Raw genomic sequence first — 22,168 nt, forward strand, 5'->3', positions numbered from 1 at the left:
CACCCCACCCCCCCGGGTCGATGTTATGCCATACTTGGGTTGAGCTCCAGCTGCGTACCAGGGGGTGGGCTGCTTTGTCACACCAGGTCTTTCGTTTTATGCATCATCATAACCATGTATGACATCTTGCGTAACTTACACTGTGGTGCAGCTCCCATATTTTTCCAAGTAAGGTTTAGCAGCGCTGGGCTCAGGCTGGAGAGGCTGGAGAGGCTGGAGAGGCTGGAGAGGCTGTGTCAGCGTAGACTCTGACTGACAAAGTGTGATTTTAATTGGATATCTGGCTTTTTCCCCATCCTCCCCAGGTCAAGCCAGTGGTGTTGTTGCTCCCCAACTTGCTTTCTTTTTATCCACCCTTCTCTGCCCCACCCCACCCTCTTTTTTTTTATACCAGGTCCTCTTGTTCCTCTGTCTCATCTATCTCTATCCCTGCAGCTCCTGGCTATCTTCACCCTCTATGGCTCCTTCATGATGGCCCCCTAATCTCTGCCAGTGTAGTTCCATGGTAAGTAGGTGTCCTCTGCCAGATTCTCCTCCAGACATGCATGAAACTTGACTCATATATCTGCTTTTTCTGTACACTTCCCCTTTCCATGGAAAATTGCAACCCCACATGGTAAACTGGCTGTAGCCACACTGCTGCTTTATTTATTTATTTATTTTACATTTGCTTTCCAGCTGGAGAATGGTAGCTACTGCGGGGGTTGGCATCCAGGCATCAATGATGCTAACAATGCACAATGAGGGCAATTGTAACAATGAAGAGAGATTGATTTGAACGTAAAAGACTGAACAATATATAATGCACCTGTCAATAAGATGAAACCATGGAGTGAAATGAGTATGTACCTCATGTCACTCGCTCTTCTCAGTGAACATTAGTAATGTAATTGTTTAATTTCTAAGCCTGTGTTAATTTGACAGCTTGACAATTAATAAGCCTTTAAAACACACCAGGCAGAAGCAGGCTCTTATGTAAGACAATGCAATCATTATAATTATATACACGTGTTTACAAACCATAAAATGGTGAATAGGAATGTAGAATCCTAGCGCTGTGTTCTTATGATTTGACCAGACTGATCCTTTAGATTTTTCCTTATCTTCATCTGCACTGCAGTTTTTTGATTTCAGTGGTGCCAGCCCCCTGTGTAGTCCAGCGTGTACCAAGGCTTATTAAACCAGGCTCCTATTCACTCTTCCCAACGGTCGCTCCACTGTCAACTTAAGCCCAAGCCCCTGGAACACTCAGCTCTCCAGCTATTGTTGGCAGATTTCGCCAAAAACTGAATAACGCTGAACAGCCGATATGCAGCAGGATAGAGAGGAAGGCCCCGCCTATCCTCATATCTGATGCATATTTGTCTTTTGATGAATTGCAATTTGCCCCTGTGGATGGTTCTTAAAAAGATATCTTTTTTCCTTTTTTTCATTTATTATCCATGCCTTACATAACAGATATTTTTGACAGTTTCCGATGAGCCAGTTTCTGAGAAATCATGGAGACTTTAATGGTCTCCTATGAGCTGGTAAGCTCAGGAGGTTACCAGATGACTGACAATGATAATATCATGCACAGAATAAACAACAAACCGAAAGCAAAAGTTTTTCAGATATGGCCTGCAGTATTTGTCGTGGTCTGTCGCAATGCACGAGGAAAATAATTTTTTTTTTTTTTTTTAATTCTTTAAAAATTCATACTTCCAAGGTTTTTTGGGGAGTTACACTAGGTTGTATGGGGTGAGCGGACCTTTGAAGATCTTTCAGCTCCTGCAAGCTCCAGGCCTATGAGATGCAATGCCATCCTTTTAAGGGAATGACCATAACTTTGGTCCCCTTGCTTCTAATCGCTCCTCCAGACCCTTGTCATCAGAGATCAACCAGGCTGAGCCTTAATGTCCTCCACTTGCTGGCAAGGGCAGCTGCTAGCTTTCATGTATGTGAAGAGTCAGATGAATATGCTTAAATCTGCACATTGGAGCAGAAGTTGATGCCTTTGTCTTCAGCTGTGCTTCTTAATAGTTCTACAGTATGTAATTTTTGAAAAATGATCACTTAGGTTTCAGAGCCTCTGCTTAATGATTCACATTTTACAGAATGCATTTGAAGCGTTTGTTAGAAAATATTACAAAGGCTTTGATCATGAGGCCTAAAGAGCGTGATGCCTTAGATTTTACAAAAACAGTGCAAAGAGACCCTAAGTGCCTGTTGTCTTTGCTGTCTCTCAAAACTATCACATTTCATTAGCAACAATTCAGTTCTGTTGTGAGATACAGCTTTTGAATACTTTTTGTATGTTCTCAAATCTCTGTCGTTTGAGGTTGAACTTAAAAAAGGGATCAGATTGATCACGGTCCAGGATGTTTCAAAGCAGTGTGTAATCACGAGTGTTTAATTTTATCTGTTGCAGTATGCATTGCAAGGCGGCTGTGTAATCAAGCCTGTGAACTCAACATCTGAAGGAAGGATTCTGTTTCTGATCACATCCCTATTGAAGTCCATCCATTCACTGAACATGGATGCGTTGACTCACTCAAGCTTGCCCTCCTTGGTATGTGACCGTCAAATTAATATGTACTTAACATGATGCTGGTATCAGCAGCAGCCGAAGTCTAGTGCTCGTATCGGTACTGGGGGCCCATGGGGTCACATTTTCGAAAGCTATAAGTGGCGATCTCGCTGTTAACCTTCAGCGTTACAAGAACACCCTAGGGCCTAACTCTACAATGATGGATGTAGGGTGGCGAGGGTTAGGGGGCCCCATACACAACCCAGGAATTCCCCTTGGGCCTTTTCAATTACAGTTAGACCAAGCTCCGCACTGTGATGATATGTTGCTTTAAGGCTGTGACATTAACGGAGGGGACAAATGTGATTTGGTGTGGTGCTGACCCTAACGTGCATGAGACAGATAGAAGCACTCTAGTGGCACCGAGGCAACAGGAAGAAATGCAAGGTAACCTACCCTTGCTTGATTTATTTACAGTCATCAATAAAATAATCCAAACAGACCAAAGTGTCATTTTAGGTCTCTCTGAAGTTAAGGACCTATCGATGGAGATAGTTTATCATTAGCTACAGACTAGAGAGAGCACAAGGGGCATGAGAGAGAGTAATTAGCCGCTAGTGGTGCTTTGAGGAGCCCAGGTAACGGATTTAAGAGTGGCAAAGGGAAAGTGATGGACTGTCCCTTCATCTTTTTGATGATCAATAAGGCAGCCTAACCTTCTGTTGGAAGTATACTATGATATGTTAATGGGATGTACAATGTGTGTGTCTGTGTAGGTGTGTGTGTGTGGGAGAGCACTTGCTACAGCGATTTTGTCCCAGGACCAGTATCATATCACTGCAGACTTAAACCTGTGAAGTTTGCATCTTTCAACCAATGACTTTCAAACAGAACGAGACAGAAGTGACTGCATCTATTTCAGTCCACAGGGAATAATCCTGTGTTCTGGTATTTGGAAGAAGCAAGGGATCAAAAATCCACCTCCTATGCCACAGCAGAGTGTTTCATATAGTTTCAAGTCCATTATTAAAGTGGAATGTGGCTGAGGTAGTTAGCACTTGTCCTCAGTTCCACTCCAGTATCTGCTGCATTGTCTTTATGGTTGCTGCTACGAAAGTCATAGAATTCCTTCAGTTATGTAATTGACCGAATTAAGCAATGCATCAGTGTAACTGGGGTGTGTCTCAGAAATATTAATCTTGAACAAAACAGAACATATTCCCTTGGAAATGCAAAGCCTTCAGTATAACAAATACAAAATCCTCACGCTGCTTCGACAGATATCAGGTCAAACCCCAAAATGAAATCTGATTTCTGAAAACAGTCGTGTTGTTAGTTTACTGGAGATATAGTGACGTTTTTGTTTGAAACTGTACAATATTTGAAACTTTTAGGAACATTAGCATAATGAGCCCAACTATAAATGAATCATTACAAACTATGCATGTATTGTATTTGACTAGTGTTATTATTATTACTTTTATGAAATGCATAATTAACTATGCTCTGTACATTAACTTAATTCAGAATATTCCATATCTGGGGGGCCATGAATAATGCCAAGGAGTCTGAGAGAAAAAAAGACCAGCCTATCACCACGCAGCTGCACTGTAAGTACAGAACTGTGCTTTTTTTCTGCATTTTTGTTTTACTGTTTTACATTTAGTTGCTTTTATCAACACACCAGCCAATTACATAAAGAGCACAGTGCACGGATCAGGAGTCAGCATGGGCTGTTGGTAATACACACACGTGAACAAGATGCCAGAGGCAACGTGGAGTCACTGACATAATTATCCAAACACATTTTATTATTCGTCTCCATAATAAAAACAGGCTTTACTGTTGTTGCATCTTGTAATCCTTCACATCATATCATATCATATCATATCATATCATATCATATCATATCATATCATATCATATATCATATCATATCATATCATATCATATCATATCATATCATATCATATATCATATCATATCATATCATACCATATATCATATCATATCATACCATATCACTGATGCTGGTTTAGTTCAGTTTAACATGTGGGCAGCCTGAACGAAGATGGAGGCTAATAAATGTCTTTTATTGTCCCCTGAGAAAGCCATATGTTGGGGGTGGAGTAGTTGTTGTGTGTGTGTGTGTGTGTGTGTGTGTGTGTGTGTGTGTGTGTGTGTGTGTGTGTGTGTGTGTGTGTCTAAAGTTAAAATGAAACCTAGGCCGCAGCAGCAGCGTGGAGGACTGAAGTCCCCATGTATTCTAGCTCACAGATCACAGAAGTTATGAAAGACTGCTCTTTGATCATTTCCATTTCTAAAATAATTTTCCTTTGAACATTTCAAGTCACTTGTGCTTTTATTTATAAAGCCTATTTAGACAATCAAGGAGTTGAAAATAATTAGGCTAGCATGCAGACAAGTGTGGACATGTATTCCCTTTCAATCAGTTAAAACCAGCTCTGTTAATTAAAGTTCTGAGCTGTTACTCTGCCCAAATAATTTTCTTATTAGCTACTGCCTTCCTTAGATCTGTTGTCAGCAGAGTATATTCGCTTTTGGTTGCTCCTTTCTATTTTTTTTTTTTCTCACAGAAATCCCACTGACCCATATAGTTGATCTCATTTTTGAAGCGTATAATATAGATTCCAAGTTAAGAGAACGGAGGCTCTATTATTAGTCCCATTTGAGGTGCACAGCCTCCTTCTAGGTGCTGCTGTGTGTTGCTGAATTCCCTGAGTGAAGGCATTACCATCTCATTTGGGTAAGGGTGAGATTACCTCATGCAACCGAGCTGTTTCATCACAGAAAATGCAGGGGAGCTGAGCTGTCGCTGCTGACTGTTTATACAGGCTGCTGAAGGTAGAGACATTCAAGATACATTTCACAAACATCACACATGACAACTTGTGATGCCACCTTACTGATGTTTCCCATGAAAGGTCTCTCACTAACAACAACATCCTATTGATCCTCCGCACCATTTTAACAACCTTCTCGCACTCCCTCACACATACACACCTGAGTGGGTATGGATTGAAAATGTTAGCAGGTAGCAGCTAGCTTTTGCCACCACATCCTTTAGTGTGGTTGTCAATTAGGCCCAGTCATTGTGGGATTGGCCCTGGAGGAGTCCTGCGCAGGGAGAGAGTGATGAAAATCAGGAGTGTAAATAATGGCGCATCCCTCAGTGCTGAATTAATATGCAATACTTACATTTTTGTGCTGATTAAAAGGCTGTGGCACGTGATGAGCTATCAAAACAAGAAATACTACTTGGATTAAAATTCTGCTTTTAATTGGCTAGATGAAAGGAGCAATTAGCTGCAGTTGAGTTAAAACCTTTTCTCCAAGTCAGCTTGTCCTCATTTATTAGAAAAAGGGGAAAATAATAATACATTTTAACTATTCGTCAGTTTCTTTCTTCTTTTTTTGAAATTTTTGAAATTTTATTTGCAAAGGGGGTTAAATGACTTTATTTATATTCAGTGTCCACTTATAAGTACACCTGCACAATCTATACAACAGCTGTACCATAAATTCTACCTTTACAAAGTTTGTACTGGATAACAGGTGATTCTGATTTTTTGTCCATCCTAATTACACAAATGAGACGGGAAATATTGGAAACAATTTGCAGTCCATCACAATACTATCACTAGCTATGAGCTCAATGTGGTGAGGTGTTAATTCAATTACATGTTTTAGCACATGTAATTGAATTAACACCTCTATGACAGAATCAAAAAAACTGAAAAGAACTGAATGTTATATGCACCACAAAAGTAGACCTAATGGCAGAACAGCTGTATTGCTTTGCATTAGATTGTACAGGTGTACCTAATAAAGTGGCCGCTGAGTAGATTTCTACTTTCTGTGAGTGTGACTCTCCCTGTGGCTGTGGTGTAAAACCGTACTGCAGAGGCCAGAGGGTCAAAAAATAGTAAACTGATCACAAAACTGCACCTGTAAGGATGAGCACATACCACTCAGTTGCCAGTTTATGAGATACATTTAGTTAAAAACAATGCAGTCAACCAACTCTACAGTAACACTTCATTTTAAGTCCTCCTACTTTGCTTTTATAAATAGTATATAAACATTTGATACGCACTAAAGTACCGCTGTAAGCAGATATAAGGACATTTAAAATGTTTTTTTGATCAGCAGTATTTGTCAACAATTAGCCTATAACTCCTATGAAGACATTAACTGTTAATACATCAGCCATAGAAAGAGTCATTGTTGTCAATAGTTACATTATTAAACACTTATATTTGATTATGAATACATTATTGTTTTTTTTAATTTAATTCATTAATGTTTATATACTGCTTATGAATGTTAATAGGGGACTTAAAGTGTTAGCAAAGCAACTTTATGGTCATATTGGTGGCTGCAGTTTCAGTTTAATTGGAAGTCCTCAGCTCCCATTATCCTGGCTGGTGGATACAAATAGATAATAGTTGGTATCTAAACCTGCTCATGTTAGATCTATGCTGTTTATTCTGTTCATTTGTGGCCATGAGACATGTATTTTATAGATATGCAGTTTCAAATGGATGATGTGGTAGCTGTTGCAGTCTGAGGGGCAGAGCTGTGCTGTAGTGTAAAAGGATATGTTTCCTGTTGTGGAAAGCAGGGGCAAGATGACCAGTAGTGTCGTTCTGTTATTGCACCGACCTTACTCATCAATCAGAAATCAAAGCTTTGACAGTTGCTAACATTAAAGGGTTGCTGCTGGCGTGTCCTGTGCCAAGAGTCTTCTTTCTGCTGAGCATATTAATATACTGTAGGTCACAAGGAGGCTCATCACTGATCACGAAGGGGAGGATGGATACTCCTGAGCCATGCCCGGCATGGTTCCAGTCAATATTCATACTGGAATATACAGTCATGCAACACAGAGCAGCAATGGACCACTGAAATGATTGAAGTGGTATGACACATTTTTTTTTCTTTTTTTTTAAAAATCAACCAGGAATTTGTGGTTGTAAAATTTTATGAGAACAAGATAGTAAGATAATTAAAAGTAAGACAACATAAGTGTAATTGAAATTTTAGTTTTTGCAATAATTAAATAAATAAAATAACCTTACGTTTCCTTCTACACACAGGTTATTTGTTGTAAAAGTAAAGCTTTACTTATGGTTGGTAGACTATTTGCATGTTGCCTAAAGGCCTACAGACATATTCTTATTCCAGACTGATTTAGGGTTTCAACTTCAGATATGAATTTTTTTTTTTTTTTTAAGAAAAAAAAGAATGAAAAAAAATCCCTTTTGGGATTTTGACTCAGGCGAGATGTCTGTTTATCTGAAACAAGCAGCAGAACTTCAACCGAGCCATTTTTGCATTCAAATTGTGTCTTTAAAATCTCAAGGATGTCAGAGTTAACAATCAAGCTCACTGCTGTAACTCTTTGATCTGCTGCTTCAACCACACATTAATAATCACATTAAGTTCAATGGAATTTGCACCAAACATTAGACATTATTTACCTGTAATATTTTCTTTCTTGCAGACACTCTTGAGTGCTTCTTCAGTATTTTTAATGTTAGGCAATTTTGGAGTAACTTAACGTATTAAAAGTGAAATGTGTGTATGTTTGTAATTTCACATGAAAATTTAAAGTGTGCATAGTGTGTTTATTAGATTTCTTTATTCACAGATAATGATCCGGAGCTGTTGCACTGTTACTGCCCATGCTTCTTATCAGAACTGAACAATCAAAATCCATTCATCCTGAAAATATGTGCACCGGAAAATCTGTCGCATACTGCTGCTTCACACCGTCACCGGTGACGAGTGCTGTTTTGCAAGGGGAGGCGTCTCTCAAAATTGAGATGGAGCCACATAACTAATCCCCAGTTAGACAAAATATGTGCAACATAACATGCATGTTTCATGATGTCAGTGACTCAGTGACAAGACATTCTGAGTTGGCACCAGGTCCCCAGCAATGCAGTTTGTGCCTTTACTAGCATTTAGAGTATCTTAATTCTTGTGCAGAGACTGTGATTTAGTCTTTTTTGTGTGTACCGGGACATGTTTATGGCTAATAGGCCTTTGTTAGCAGTACTCTATTTATTTAATACAATTGTAGTGTGAACAGAAGGAATAATAAACAGGCTGACTAAACATACGATTCTTCTTTTGGGCTGAGAAAACCCTGTGTAAGGACACAAAAGGGGGACGTTTCCACTGCGGAAAGTAAATTCTTTTGAAGTGGAACTAATCATCTGAGGGATGGTTCTCGTTGTCCTAACAACGCAGCTGAATTGGAATGAGCCTCCTTTTTTGTGGAAGATATGTTTTCTTTTTTTCATTCAGAACTGATGATGATAGTAGTTTCACGCCCTGTCCACCCACATTGTCCGTCCAAACTTCTTTGCAGATAAGTCTTTACTTGGAGGTGCCGAACACACGGCGGGTGACTCTTGGACTGTGACGTCAGCCTCACTCCTCTGTCTCCCAGTCTTTACGCTTTTTAATGCCGTTAGAATGAAAGGGGAATCTCACAGCAAATCCTCTCCAATAACAGTTCTTTCTTAGAGTGTGAAAAGATCAAGACTTTTAAACTACTCCTTTATCATAATGTACCAGTCACTCTGAAGATAACACTGCTGTAATGTTTAAAGTTTGAGTTAAATATGTAGTGTACATATGTTGATTTAAAAATATGGCTACATTTAAACATTGCTTGAAGTAAACAAATACATGCAACATTGTCCATCTTAGAATACTCCAGTACATTTCCTTAATGTAGAAATTTGTTGGGATAGAAGGAAAGATACTCAAAATATATTACAATAAGTTGCTTTAATGCTCTTGTTTCTTTTTTTTCTAATATTAGAATATCTCGAATACAGCAATTAAAGCTACTGTTAAAGGTCTACACAGGGAGGTTTCAGTTTTATTTACATTTCTCTAGTGAAAAAATCAGAACGAGTGAAACTGTCTCTCTTGATCTCTTCTGCATTATGCAGTTTGACGTTGTATCAATTAATTATTTCTTACAAATGAAGATATGAATTATTCTGTTGTTTTTATTTTTTCTGACATTTATGGACTAAACATGCTTGAAGGTGTAGAGGACATTTTTTTTCACATTTCTTATTGCAGTGTGATTACCCTTCAAATTGAGATTGAATTAAAAATTACCTAGGGGAAAATAAAATTAAGGACCTGTTCACGTTTGCATGCTTTGGGCTCTGAATGTCAATCAAATGATATAGGTCTAAATGAAGTCTTTGTGGAACAAATGAAACTACTCTCTGTGAAGGCCCACCCAGTCATTTATGATAAATAGGGTGAACCTCTCTCTCCATACATGTCCATATTACTAGTTCTATTAGGTATTAAAAAGATGAAGCAGGGTGAATGCAGGAGACTGACTATAATGTTCTTCTTTCTAAAGATAGTACATGTCATTTACAAACCCAGTAAGCAATTATTGGCTGGAATGATGAGGTCTGTGATTCAAAGCGACAACTCCTTTGTCTAAAGCTGAGGGGATGTAACTGTGTGCCAGCTTGTGTCCAGGGTCTCCTCATTCGCCCTGAGGGAATTGGAAAAGGTAACTTTGGCCGTCTGACCTCAGACTGAGAGAATTCCAGTCTCTTACCGTTACTAAATCTTTATCTTCACACAGGCTGTATAGCTTCGCCTCCGTTGAGTTATAAACTCTCAGCCTTTCTGCTAGTCCTATAGTCATCCAGCCGTTTTATTGTCTCAGTGGGGGTACAGGGTTCAGGCAGCAGTCATCCACAAAACAGAGGTGAACTGTTTGGCTACTGTGCTAACTTATCATTCTGACTTGTCGAGGCTTTGAGGGAATACAAAACAAACACAGGGTGGATTCTTCATTGTATACTAGTTGTAGATTTTAGTGCACAGACAGATTGCCGCGCGAATAAACAACAGCTCTTGTTGCAAGTTTAATATATTCATTCCTTGATCTCATATTAACAGATAATCTTTAATTTGAAAGTTATATTGTGTAAATATAAGTTGGAATGGAAATGTTTGCATCAATTATCAATTTATCTAAATGAATCATATATTAAGATTTAACCATCATCAGATGTTTTCGTCAGACCCCATTGACTTGTGAGTCATATTTTTACCATTCATACTTTTTCATGGCTATGTTAAGCTTTCCTATTGTATTTTCATACTTGTTATATATGCAAACCCCCGATGGCTACACAAGTCTACATTATTCATAAATTCTCTCATAGATGACTTATTAACTGTGATATTGCACTTGGTGGCGAATGACAACCGAAAGAACAATAGTTTTCAAATTTTTTATGAGGTTTTAAAATAGTAAGGTCCTGGGAAAAGAGAATAAATGTCTTGGATATTTTAGATCAAACATTTTCTCAACTTTCCAGAATAGCAGCCTGTTGGCGGTAAAGTCATGAATGTAGCCAGAGATTTGGCAAACAAATTAGAGCCACTATGAGTCTGTGTTGATAACTATAGAGAAGTATTTGTGTTAGTGAGAGGCAGGTGGCAGCCAAAAAGGACAAAGTCAGCCTCAGTCCAAAAAAAAGTACAGACTTGTGCTCAGCAGTCATAAATCCACACAATGTTCGGTTAATGCAGAAGCTCCTCACACACCAATTAAAGTGTATTTAGGCTGCTGATGCGGGATTTTGGCAGCAGCGTGTTCACAGTGATGTCACGTAGGGGTGGATCTCTGGTTGCAGTGACAGGAGAAGACAACTCTGTCTCGCTCAGCTGAAGACAATAACGGCGGGATTTTCCTTGACTTTTTTTTTAATGGTGAAACAAATGTTTGGATGTTGAATCTTGTTTCGTCTCGTCACTGTCTGCCTGCTGTACCCTGCATTTTCTCTGCTGAGGCTTCACCAGCATGCACACTATTACTGAGTGGAGCAGGTTAAAGCAGGACACAGCAGATAAGCTCATGGCCCACTTGAGTGGAGGCAATTTTTTTTAGTTCTTTTTGGTTAGAAGAAATGCAGCCCTTTAGATGATACAAACTTAAACTCCTCAAGGATCCTCATTTCTTCTTTCCAGCAAGAAACAGCTTCTTTAAAAGCCACTGAAAGCACACTGTTGCCCTAGAAATTCAATTCAAAATGGTTAGCAATCGCAATGTCCAGGAATACGTTTTCTTATCCCAGCAATCGATCAGTTGTGTTGTATTATCTTCACATCTTACAAATGTCCCTCGGCTTGCTAGTATTTTTGTGATTTTTACTTCTCATGCGGTCGCTGGTTGCCATTGTCATCACGGCAGACTGGGACCCGGAGAGAGGACGCCAGCCCTGTGCCAGTTGGCTCAAGTAGTGAAAACACAAGGCAGACACAGCACGATTCTAATCTTCATCATTCCAGACATGAAGGTCACTTTTGTGGCGATTGTAGTTTTCCTTGTGTGTGTGTGTCCCATTAGCCAGAAGACAAATTCCATATACTGCATTATGTATGGATCTATCAAACTACCTACAGCAGATCATAACTCATACTGCTTTTTGACACATCTTGTTGATTTTGCCCATATACATGATTAAAATTCCCCTTAATGTAAGAGGAAATAAATTGAGGCGAAGTTATTCATCATGGTTATGTAACAGTGGGTGAGCCAGGGCCACTCCAGTGATCAAGTAAACAAGAATAGCATAAGTCTATTACTAGGATGTAAGCCACCATCAGAAGTGGTACACAGATAATTGCAAATCTTACTTGTAATATTTCTGCTGCAATTCTCCCAGAATTATATAACAACATGGTATCTACAGATAGTAGGAGTTTGGATTCACACGAGGCTCGTAATGATTGTTTATTTAATGAAAACTGCTCCTATTTTATAAAAACCAGACAAAAGCTGCTTTGCTCTTTGTTGTGCTGCGTTCACTGTAGCGTACATCAAATAAAAAGCATGTGTACCTTAAGTTATTGTATAGCTTTATCAGTTTTCATGCTGCTATCCAGCATGTGGACCCATCCTCCTGGCGGTGCTTTGCTTGGTAGACAATAGTCCTGCAAATATCAGGGGCCAAGTCATTATCTTCTGCTCAGCAGGTGTAGACATTATTGGAGTGTTGAACTAATGATATGTAATGAGCTCTCTGTGACACATGTCTAGCCACCCTTGCTATCATGGGGCCCATTAATAGATAACAGCATCGTAATTGGCTTCGTTGGGAAGCCAAACCTAAGCTTATGAATATATCAAACTATATTTAAGTTGTGTTTGCACACTGTGTGCATTTTCACATGCTGTGTGTTCCTGCACCGGGCAGAAGAGTGTCTTAATCTTGCTTTTATGGTTGTTTGGTTAATTTAGTTTGTGCAGCAACATGGCGATGCTTGCATACTATCAAAGCACTGATACTATGCATAGTGCGCACACCACTGACAAATGTCCTTTCAAAGCGTGCACATGTACAATTGTCTGTATCTGCTTTTCTTTTTTAAACAAACACCAAGAAAATTATTCCATGACTAACAGAGGAGGGATGAATCATTGTTTGTTGTGTTTTCAGTGTACTCGGCAGCCTAAATTGAAAGCCCAGGACACAAATACATGGCTGTCTTAAAAATTTATATTGGAAATGGTTTTGATGTTGTACCCCACTGCAAACACTTTCAGGCTTCTGCAGGTCTCCTAGCAACGGCAAACAAAGGCAGGACCCATCTCAAGTTTCCCGTGGAGCGGCCAGTCCGGCGTGCCTTTGATCTTGACTGGGAAAATAGCTGAGTGGGCACTACTCGCATTTGTCTTTCATTTACTCCAGCCCCCCTGCCCCCCTCCCAAAATGTTCCCTGAAACAGCCAAATCTTCATCTGTCCCCAGCAACCAATGCTGCTCCTGGATAATCAACCATAGCAAAGGAAGTCATTGAAGCACCACAAAGTTTAGTTGAAATTGGACGTTTTTCATTTTGGGGCAAAGTTTGTACCTTTAGTAGGCTATCATTTGTGGCAGGACAATGAGTGTGTAAACCAAAATGACATGTTATCCTTTGTTTCTATTGTGTCAAAGTAGCCTTACTGCAGAATTTATCAACATGTGTCCCAGGACATTAGAATAAAAGCCTTAATAACCCTGCCCTTAGAAGTGTTTTAAAGCTGTATGAACTAGGACTAAAGCGAAAGTACTATTTGTATTATCCATAAAAGTCCCAATGCCCACAGAAAATGGGGCACACATTGAAGCTGATGTGGATTTTGAAAGTCATGGGGCTACCACAGAGTGCACTTATTTAAGTCCTCCATTAAAAATCTAGGCTGCACACAGAAAAAAATATTTAGAACTCAATTCTCAGTGTTTAATAATGCTTTCGAAGTAGGTCCCAGGAATGAAAATATAAATAACTGGCTCATTCTATGCATAAACACGACCAAGGATAGACAGGGCAATGTATCTTTGGGCTATTGAATTTTATCTTACTCTAGTGCTCTGCTTAGCTTTCATCCAAAACAGCTCAGACAGCTCAGGAGATTAAACAAATTGAAGTGTTACATACTGTTTTGGTGTAATTTACTGTAATTGATGTTTCTATCTTGTGCCGAGGCCTTCCAAAGCAATTGCTTGTGTTTGTAGGAAGACATGCAGCCCAGTGGGGTGTATTGACTCAGGCTGTTGACTAATACTGCTCTATTGGCATGTTTTAATGCTCTCCCATTGTTTGACTAACAGACTCCCCTGTAAAGCTTAAAGCACACCTTGCACACCGCTGAAGATGAGGATCAGACTATGTTTTATACTTATACAAATACTTAATTCTTATCCTTACGATTTTCTTCTGGTTCAGCGTGGGTTGTACAACCTGTTTCTGTAACTCTGCTGATAACCTAGATTTCATGCACATTTCTCACTGCTCAGCAAATTCTCTCATCTGAGCCTTAAATTCTGTTCTTCTTGATCTTAGTGACGATTGTCATTTTCATAATAAGAGAAAATACGACAGACCCAGCTCTTGTGTTTAACAACCTAATATCTACCAATGAGAGCAGCCTTGTCTTAAGTGTTTCAGCATAATTTGCTTTCATATTCACAGTCGGGGAAGAAGTAAAGATGCTCCATTACAAGTTGAAGTTCTGCATTAAAATCTTTTATTTGGTAAAAGTACAGAAGTATTAACAGCACGATTACCTCATTATGCAGAGAATGGTCCCTGTAAGTGTTGATGTATGTAAGTGTGATTACATATTAATGGACAGTTTGTTAAAGTGGAGCTGTTTTGAACTGCCTTATATACTGTTGTGGAGATTAACGTCATCTTTACATCAGATCGTATGTGTTACATGTAAAATCTTGATGTGTTAAGTAGCCGAACTGTAGCTGCGAAATGTAGTGAAGTAAATAGTGCAGCAGTCTCCTCTGAAATGTAGCAAACACACATATAGAGTTACAGAAAATAGAAATATTCAACTAACAGACTCAAACACAACTAGCGCAGCACTTGAGTAAATATGTCACCACATATTCAGTATCCTGGACCATACATGTGATTCATATACAAGCTTTCTGTATGAGCAGTCCTGCTGGTGAGAGGCAAATCAGACATGTAAAAATCTAAACAACACATTTAAAGTGGCCAGGTAGTAACAGAGATACACAAGGTAAATCAAGTTTCGGTAGGTTCGTTGGCTTAGGGCCACATAGAATCTCATACAACACAAGGCAAATGGTGAGAAATGATTACTGAATATTTTATGTGGTGACATGTTTTTGACTGAAAGCTGAGATGTATTTAAAAGCTGTGTAAGAAAAAAAGCTAGCACGTGGACCTTGAGTAAAGATTATTTTGTAACACTATTATTTCCAAGGTGTAGATTGAACTTACTTTCACACACAGAACAATTAATGATGAGAACATTATATTCCACAGTGTACTCACGCAAAGCTAGTTTGTTTGTATTTCTCCACCGCTGAGATTTTTTCACAAAATGTCAGTTGCAATTTAGCGGATACATTACTTTTCTGTAAAAGTGCATCTAAACACCTACGCTGCTAATTAATCACAATACTGCAAAACATTTTACATAACAATGTTTTGTTAGCTACATTCTATATGATTGCTATTTGTGTTTTGTTTTTTTTTTCTGTTTTGTTTTGTTTTTTTGCACTCTTTAGAGAGAATACAACCCGCATTCATCTGTTACACTGATGCTTGTTTGTGAGGAGCACTCGTCCTAGCTGGATCCTATTTTGGTTTGTCAAAGCAAAGCTGCAGAAAAGCCAGGTTTTTACATTCCTTCAAGATCCTTGTATGGAAGCGACTAAGGTGTGAGTTGTTACATGCAAGAAAAAAAAAAAACGGCCCCACCTCTGCCTTCAGTCGCCTGCATCTTCCCCTGTGCACACTTTACATTCATTACCTCACAATATTTAATGGTATAGTCACATTGCTCAGCACTAGACCAACAGCAGAAAGGAACATGTTACCAGCATGACACAGGATGATGGAGAAAAGGTTGTGATCTGATGCAGAGACACTGGCGTGCTCAGGTAACCAGACCTTTACCTTTCAAGCAATCTTGTGAGCCGGAAAGGCCAGAAAAAGGTTTGCTCTTACCTTTCACCTTCAAGAACTCTTCTCTAACTAAAAGGGTTCTTGTGGGAAGAAGAAGAAACATTTGAAGAAAATAATTTTTTTTCTCTCTCCCCCCTCTCTCTTTCCCAAAAACCCATCGGAACCCATTTTAGCATATTTATTTATAGCATGTTTCTGATTCAGAATCCTGCGCAAAAGGACCGTTATAGCATCAAGTATCATCACATTACCCCTGACGAAAAATAAAGCATGTCTTCATGCTTGTCTGCACCAAACCCCACACAGAGTTGTACCCTTCTGATAACCGCCTGTGCCATCTGACTCCGACAACAATGTTGGGGTGGAGAATGTATTAATATCCTCCTGAGCCCTAAGCATGCGCATTTACTGTCACCTTAATTCATCCCTTTATATGCTTACCAAATATAGGTGTCCTCAGAGGTACTTCATACTGGAACCATTTCAGTATTTAGCCTTGCAAACAGCAAAAGGATGGGGCTCTTGAAAGTATCGTTTCAACATTTGCTCAATCAAATAAATTTGCCAATCTGCCAGTTTGCTTTCTTAGATTTTATTTAGGCAGAACTTATGTATAGTGAGCTTTTATGCAAGTGTTGTCTTAGCTCAGACCTGATTTATGACACTAAGTTGAATTGTGGTGGTGTGCGGCAGATCTAAGTACAAAAACATGACTTAAAAGAAGGGGGCGGGGGGGGGGGGGGGGGGGGGGTCCTTGAAATCCACTGTATGAGATGGTGCATAGTTACTGTTGCTGTGTAACATTTGTCTAGTTGAGTTTCATTGCTTCACAATAACATCCTTATAAATAATGTAGGGCAGCAATTAGACATAGGATAGTGTACAAGATCATGATGTTTGCACATGCAAATTAACACTTTTTTTTGTTTTCTCTCAGCACATATTGATATTTTACATTTTCAATACATTATAACTTCCAGCCACCAGCACTGAGGGCAGAGAGCAAACCAGCTTTATGCAGACTCTTTGAGTTTACTGCTACCGTTTAATGCACACCTGCACATTATCTTTTTCATTTGTATGGACATCACTTGAGACCCTGCCTCCACCCAAAGGTGAATGAAACTGGATCATCCACCGACCTCTCTGTGAACAGATTTGACTACTTTGTACTGGACAAATAGTCCCACGTATGAATGGAGGCAATAATATGAGCCTGAATATCTCAAAACTCCCCACAATTACCCAGAACTATCCGTGTGACTAGATACATTTAGAGGTTATCCCTTCACCCCATTATAAGTTGTTGCATTCTGTCTATATCTCCAGTGAAGATCGCCTTCCACTGGGTAGATACAGCGTGAATTTAATTATTCCTTGAGCAAATGTACTCATTTAAATTCTGCCTTGGATGACCATGTTGTTCATGTAGCTGGCTTCCTGCAGTCCTCACAGTGAGCTACCTTAATGTTTCCGCTCATTTGCTGATGACTTGGTCTAAGTCACACTATTACCAGACTGCAAAAAGAGCAGTTTAATATTCGTGTGTGAAAGAAGATGTTTCTGTGTGGAGGTGTTTTAAAAGGATTTTGCTAATTTGACTGGTGCAAACCCGCCTACACTTTTACAATTCATCATAATATGTGTGGACCACTGAAGCGGCAGTTCTTTCTCTCATGTTTACTCTTTAGAATGGTTTGTCCTTAAACCGAAGGCCTATAGCTCACTCAAACTTACTAAATTGAAGTTGAGAATATGACATGACATAAATCTGGAAAGAGTTTCTTTTCAAACTGTTGGAGCCAAAAAAAAAAAAAAAAAAAAAAAGCATCAGTGGATTTACTGAAACTGGCATCAATCAGCATTTTTTAAATATGTATTTAACATATGATCTGTTGGCTGTTGCTCATACCAAACTGAATATGTGAACAGCAACTCTCTGGTGATTTAATATGCTGTTTATCGATGCAGTTTCCTGCTTCTGGACTTTTCTGGAATGCGGGCTGCTCCTCCCACACAATAACAGGAGTACTACTGTATAGATTTTCACACATCACTCAGGTCTGCGGTATTTTTAACCTCTAAATATTTTGCTCACCTCTAGGGCGCTGTGTTCGAGTTCCTCTTTTATTTCTGAAGGTTTCCACTGGAATCTCTGGGTATATAAAGAATGCGTAAAGCTGATCTGGCTATTTAGAGCAACGCAAAGACACGTTACACCATCTCAATCTGTGTCAGCCTATATGCTATGTACACTTGGAAGAAGTAAGTGTCTGTTTGTGCCATATAGAATTATCACCTCTTAACTATATGACATTTCTGGAGAGAAAAAAACAATCATGGCACAGACGGAGTGGGGGTGGGGTGGCATTTGTCAGTGCTCTCATTGGGGTTCAAAAGTAGAATGCAAAATGTCTGTCTTTGTCTAATTCAACACATTTTATTTTTGTAACTGAGAAATCTGTTCAGGGACCCCAACATTTTTTCCAACTGTCAGGGTGTCATTTGTCAAAAAAAAAAAAAAAAAAAGAAGTGAAACTGAATTCCCACCCCCAGTCCTTCTGTATGTTGTGAGGTTATAGCTGTTACAAACATGCAAGGTGGGGGGTGTGTATGGGATGCACACGTGGACACGGCGACCTGTCACCTCAAACACACACACACTTCATGGTCTTCCCGCCCTGCACAGAGCACTTTGGCCGATCTCCTGACTTCCCCTTTGACACCGCTGTGCCCTATAGCCTCATCCACCATCGGTTAGCGATGACTTTTAAGGGGTCAAAGCCATCCGACTACAGAGCATTGTCCGTCATAATTGAGATGTTAACCTTCAGGGCAGCCTCTTGCTCTTTAGTGTCTAATTTTTCCTCCCCTCTTCTCCTCCTCCTCCTCCTCCTGCGTCTTCTTATTTTACTTTTACCCCTTGCTTTCTCTTCCACAGCAGCCTGCGCAGTGAAGCCGTCAAGCCATTAGCAAGTCACAGCACTGATAATGAAGCCACAGAGGTGGTCTGAGTCAGGGTGGCGCAGGAGCTGGAGCACAGGAGGAAGGTAGATTAGGATAATTACCTGGCCATGGGGGCAGGATGAGAAAGGTGCCTCACTTCCTGCAGGCCTCAGTCGGCGAAGGGGCACAGTATAATCAGGTGAGACACCCTTTGCTCAAGAGGGAAAGAATAAAGAAAAATTGAAAAATTAGTTCCAATGATTTTTAATGATCAAAATGTGAAATTATACATATTGGATTCTGTTGTGATAGTGATTGCTCATCCCCCTTGTTTTTGCAGGTGTCCTCCTTCTCCCTCGCACGTACGTATGTGTTTATTTGTTGTTTATGTAGCTGTGGTTTGGGTTTCTCACACATACTGTAAGTAAGTCCTAAATATCCACACTCACCGAGACTTTGAAGAGCCTATGAGGTCAGGTTTTAAATTATGGTCTGCACCCACACCAGGCTTTCTCTCCTCACTCCTGTAAATCCATTTTCCACACAATGCATTTCAAATCAAAGCGGCGTCACCATAACATGCCTTAGGAAACATTAAGCCATAGTGCGTTACTTTCATGTATGATAGCATAGCCCCTGTATGCTTTGATGTGCTCACTTTTTTTAATGCTTTATTAATAATAACACACTGGCTCCTTCTTACACCAACATCGGCTTCTGGTGCTCCTTTCACTCCTCCTGAACCACATCCCTCACTCCTTCTATGCCTCAGCTCCTTCATCCCTCCCCAGCCCCACAGCCTTGTCCCAGGATTGGCCTGTTTGTGTTTGGGAAGCGGGATTAGTGGGAATGATATGGACCTCAAGATGAAGAGAGTGACAAAGACCTATCAGAGGGCAGAGAGTGCGGAGCGCTGCATCACCATTGGTTGCTGTGGAAATCAGACACGTCTTCATTTCTTCCAACCATCCTCTCAGAGTGCCCAGCTTTCATTTCCATGCCCGGGGAGGGAAGCAGAAAGAGGATGAGGATTGGGGGGGGGGGTTTGAGGTTCTGTTTGTGTGTATAAGTGTGCGCACACATGAGTGTTTGCTTGCATGTTGTGTGCTCAGAGATATACAGGGATGAGCGTGTAGACACTGATAGCACTCACCTCCTCCAAAGCTGGCCAAAATACAAATGCTGGAGCAGCCTTCAGATTTCTAGTGTTGTTCTAGCTAAACACGTTTCCTATGAATGGGATGCCCGATTCATAGACATGTAAAAGCTGATATTGATTTCTCACAGATTTTTTCTTATTATTTCAGCTTTATCACCGGATACTTTGAATTAGTGTTACAGGCAAAGATATCTCAAAGCACACAGTGGCTGTTCAGTGTTTGCTCAAATTTTCTTACTGACAATTTCAAAGCGATGTCTGTAATTTACACGATCACTTAGCAGCTCCCCACATTCACATGTGTGCACTCATACAAAACATCTGCCGATTGGATTTTCTGCTATTGTATTTTTTTGTATTTTTTTTTTTGTTCCTTTTCAATGCTTCTTTCCTCTTTTTCTTATGTAGCTTTATTCAATCTTGGTTTTTGTTATATTATCATTTCAGCCCATGACTTCTGCTGCAGGTTCTCAAAGTCATTCAAAGGATATACATATATATATATATATATATATATATATATTCAAGTAAATCATTTATGTGTATAACGTGCTCCATGCAGCTACATTTCCAAAGACTCTTCATTGACCTGCATGCATTTACGGTCATATGTATGCACACTCACACCATTTATTTGGAGTTGTACACTGCTTTATACACAGATTTGACAGCATTCTGCAATGGAAGCTCTTCCTAAAGTTTTCATACAAAGAATGTGCCTGTTGAGCTTGTTGTGCTCCAGACTGTTGTCAGTATTCAATAGCTTGTTAGGATGCAGCCAGTTGACTCTGTGGCTGTCTGAATACTGATATGACTGAGAGCAGTGAGGCTGAGCCCCAGCTGACTCCATTGTCCTCCTCGCCCATAATAGATCTGCGTGGTCTGCAGGCCCTCTGGGGGCACCTGGCTCCCCTCCCTGCCATCGCTGGCCTGATCGATTGGCGAGACCATCCCAACACAGAGAGCAGAGGTCAGCTTCAAAGGCCTCCTGCCCACTTCCTGTCACCTGGTGTTCCATTTCGGACGAAGGGTACATTTCCTTTCCATTCCCTCCATACTCTGCTGCCCTTCTGCAAACAGGTTAAGGACGTGGAGTGTGTACGGCTCCTCCCTGTGATCTACTTCAGCCTCCTCCCCAGTCGCCCACACGGGGAGAGAGGGTAAGAGATCAGTCTCATCCAAACACCACACAATCACACACCCATTTGATGTTAAAAGCTGTTTTTGATTTCACTGTGGTGTAAGAAAGTGTAGCTCTCTGCATGGTAGTCATTTGTTAATTTTGGGTTAGGTTACTTTCTGATTTTCATGGACTGAATTTAAATCTCTAATCTAGATTTCTATTTACAGTGCATATATAAAATTTTCTCAGTTCAATGATTGACAAAATAACCAAATCAACACAAAACATTATTATTATCTGTCTATAGGATATATTTTAATCAGACATTCATATCATAATACAGTATGAAGCAAAAGTTAATTGAGGTAATAGCATGTTTATAATTAACCATTAAATTAAATGAACTTTTTGGCTCCCACTTGAAACATGATTCATTATGAACTGATCATCAGATCTGCCATGGTATGAATCGCTCTCCCTTTCCCTGTTGGTCAAGTAACAAATGGCAAGGCTATGGAACACACATTTTATCTCCATGAGAGCTGTCGGACAATTAGCTCCAAGAATACATATTAATCAATCGAGATTTTTGAATCTGTTTATTAAGCCCAGCCATTTTTTTTTCCTCTCCAGTACATTAGCAGATCTCAGTATGTCCGCTACTCTTGTGAACAGGGATGAGAAGGAGATAGAGGGAGAGGAAATAAAGGTCTGATGAGTTTGGCAAAGAGAGGATGGAGGCTGAGACAGATGGCATGAAGTCTGCAGCACTCTGGCGTGGCTCGCCTGGTGCTAAAATCCTCCTCTCTCACATTCCAACAAATCCTACCAGGAGGCTGGGGAGTCTGTCACACCACTCCAAGGATCCACACGGCTCTCTTCACCCCACACCCCCCCACCCCCCACCA

At 40.0% G+C, this 22,168-nt stretch overlaps 1 long non-coding RNA gene across 2 annotated transcripts in view; it reads left to right on the forward strand.

Moving 5' to 3' along the window:
- Positions 1–22,168, forward strand: part of LOC111666349 (uncharacterized) — a 74,384-nt gene that overhangs the window by 48,056 nt on the left and 4,160 nt on the right. The window contains exons 2-6 of one of the 2 annotated variants that reach the window (XR_002761578.2): positions 436–505; positions 2,411–2,551; positions 4,037–4,119; positions 18,974–19,177; positions 19,319–21,297. This is a non-coding gene — a long non-coding RNA (uncharacterized LOC111666349). The remainder of the gene's footprint in view (positions 1–435; positions 506–2,410; positions 2,552–4,036; positions 4,120–18,973; positions 19,178–19,318; positions 21,298–22,168) is intronic. The other variant, XR_015438176.1, reaches the window with a different exon arrangement.

Source organism: Seriola lalandi, unplaced genomic scaffold (genome assembly GCF_002814215.2).
Source record: "Seriola lalandi dorsalis isolate HSWRI2012SDOR001 ecotype SW California unplaced genomic scaffold, Sedor1 jcf7180002054673, whole genome shotgun sequence".
Classification (NCBI taxonomy): domain Eukaryota; kingdom Metazoa; phylum Chordata; class Actinopteri; order Carangiformes; family Carangidae; genus Seriola; species Seriola lalandi.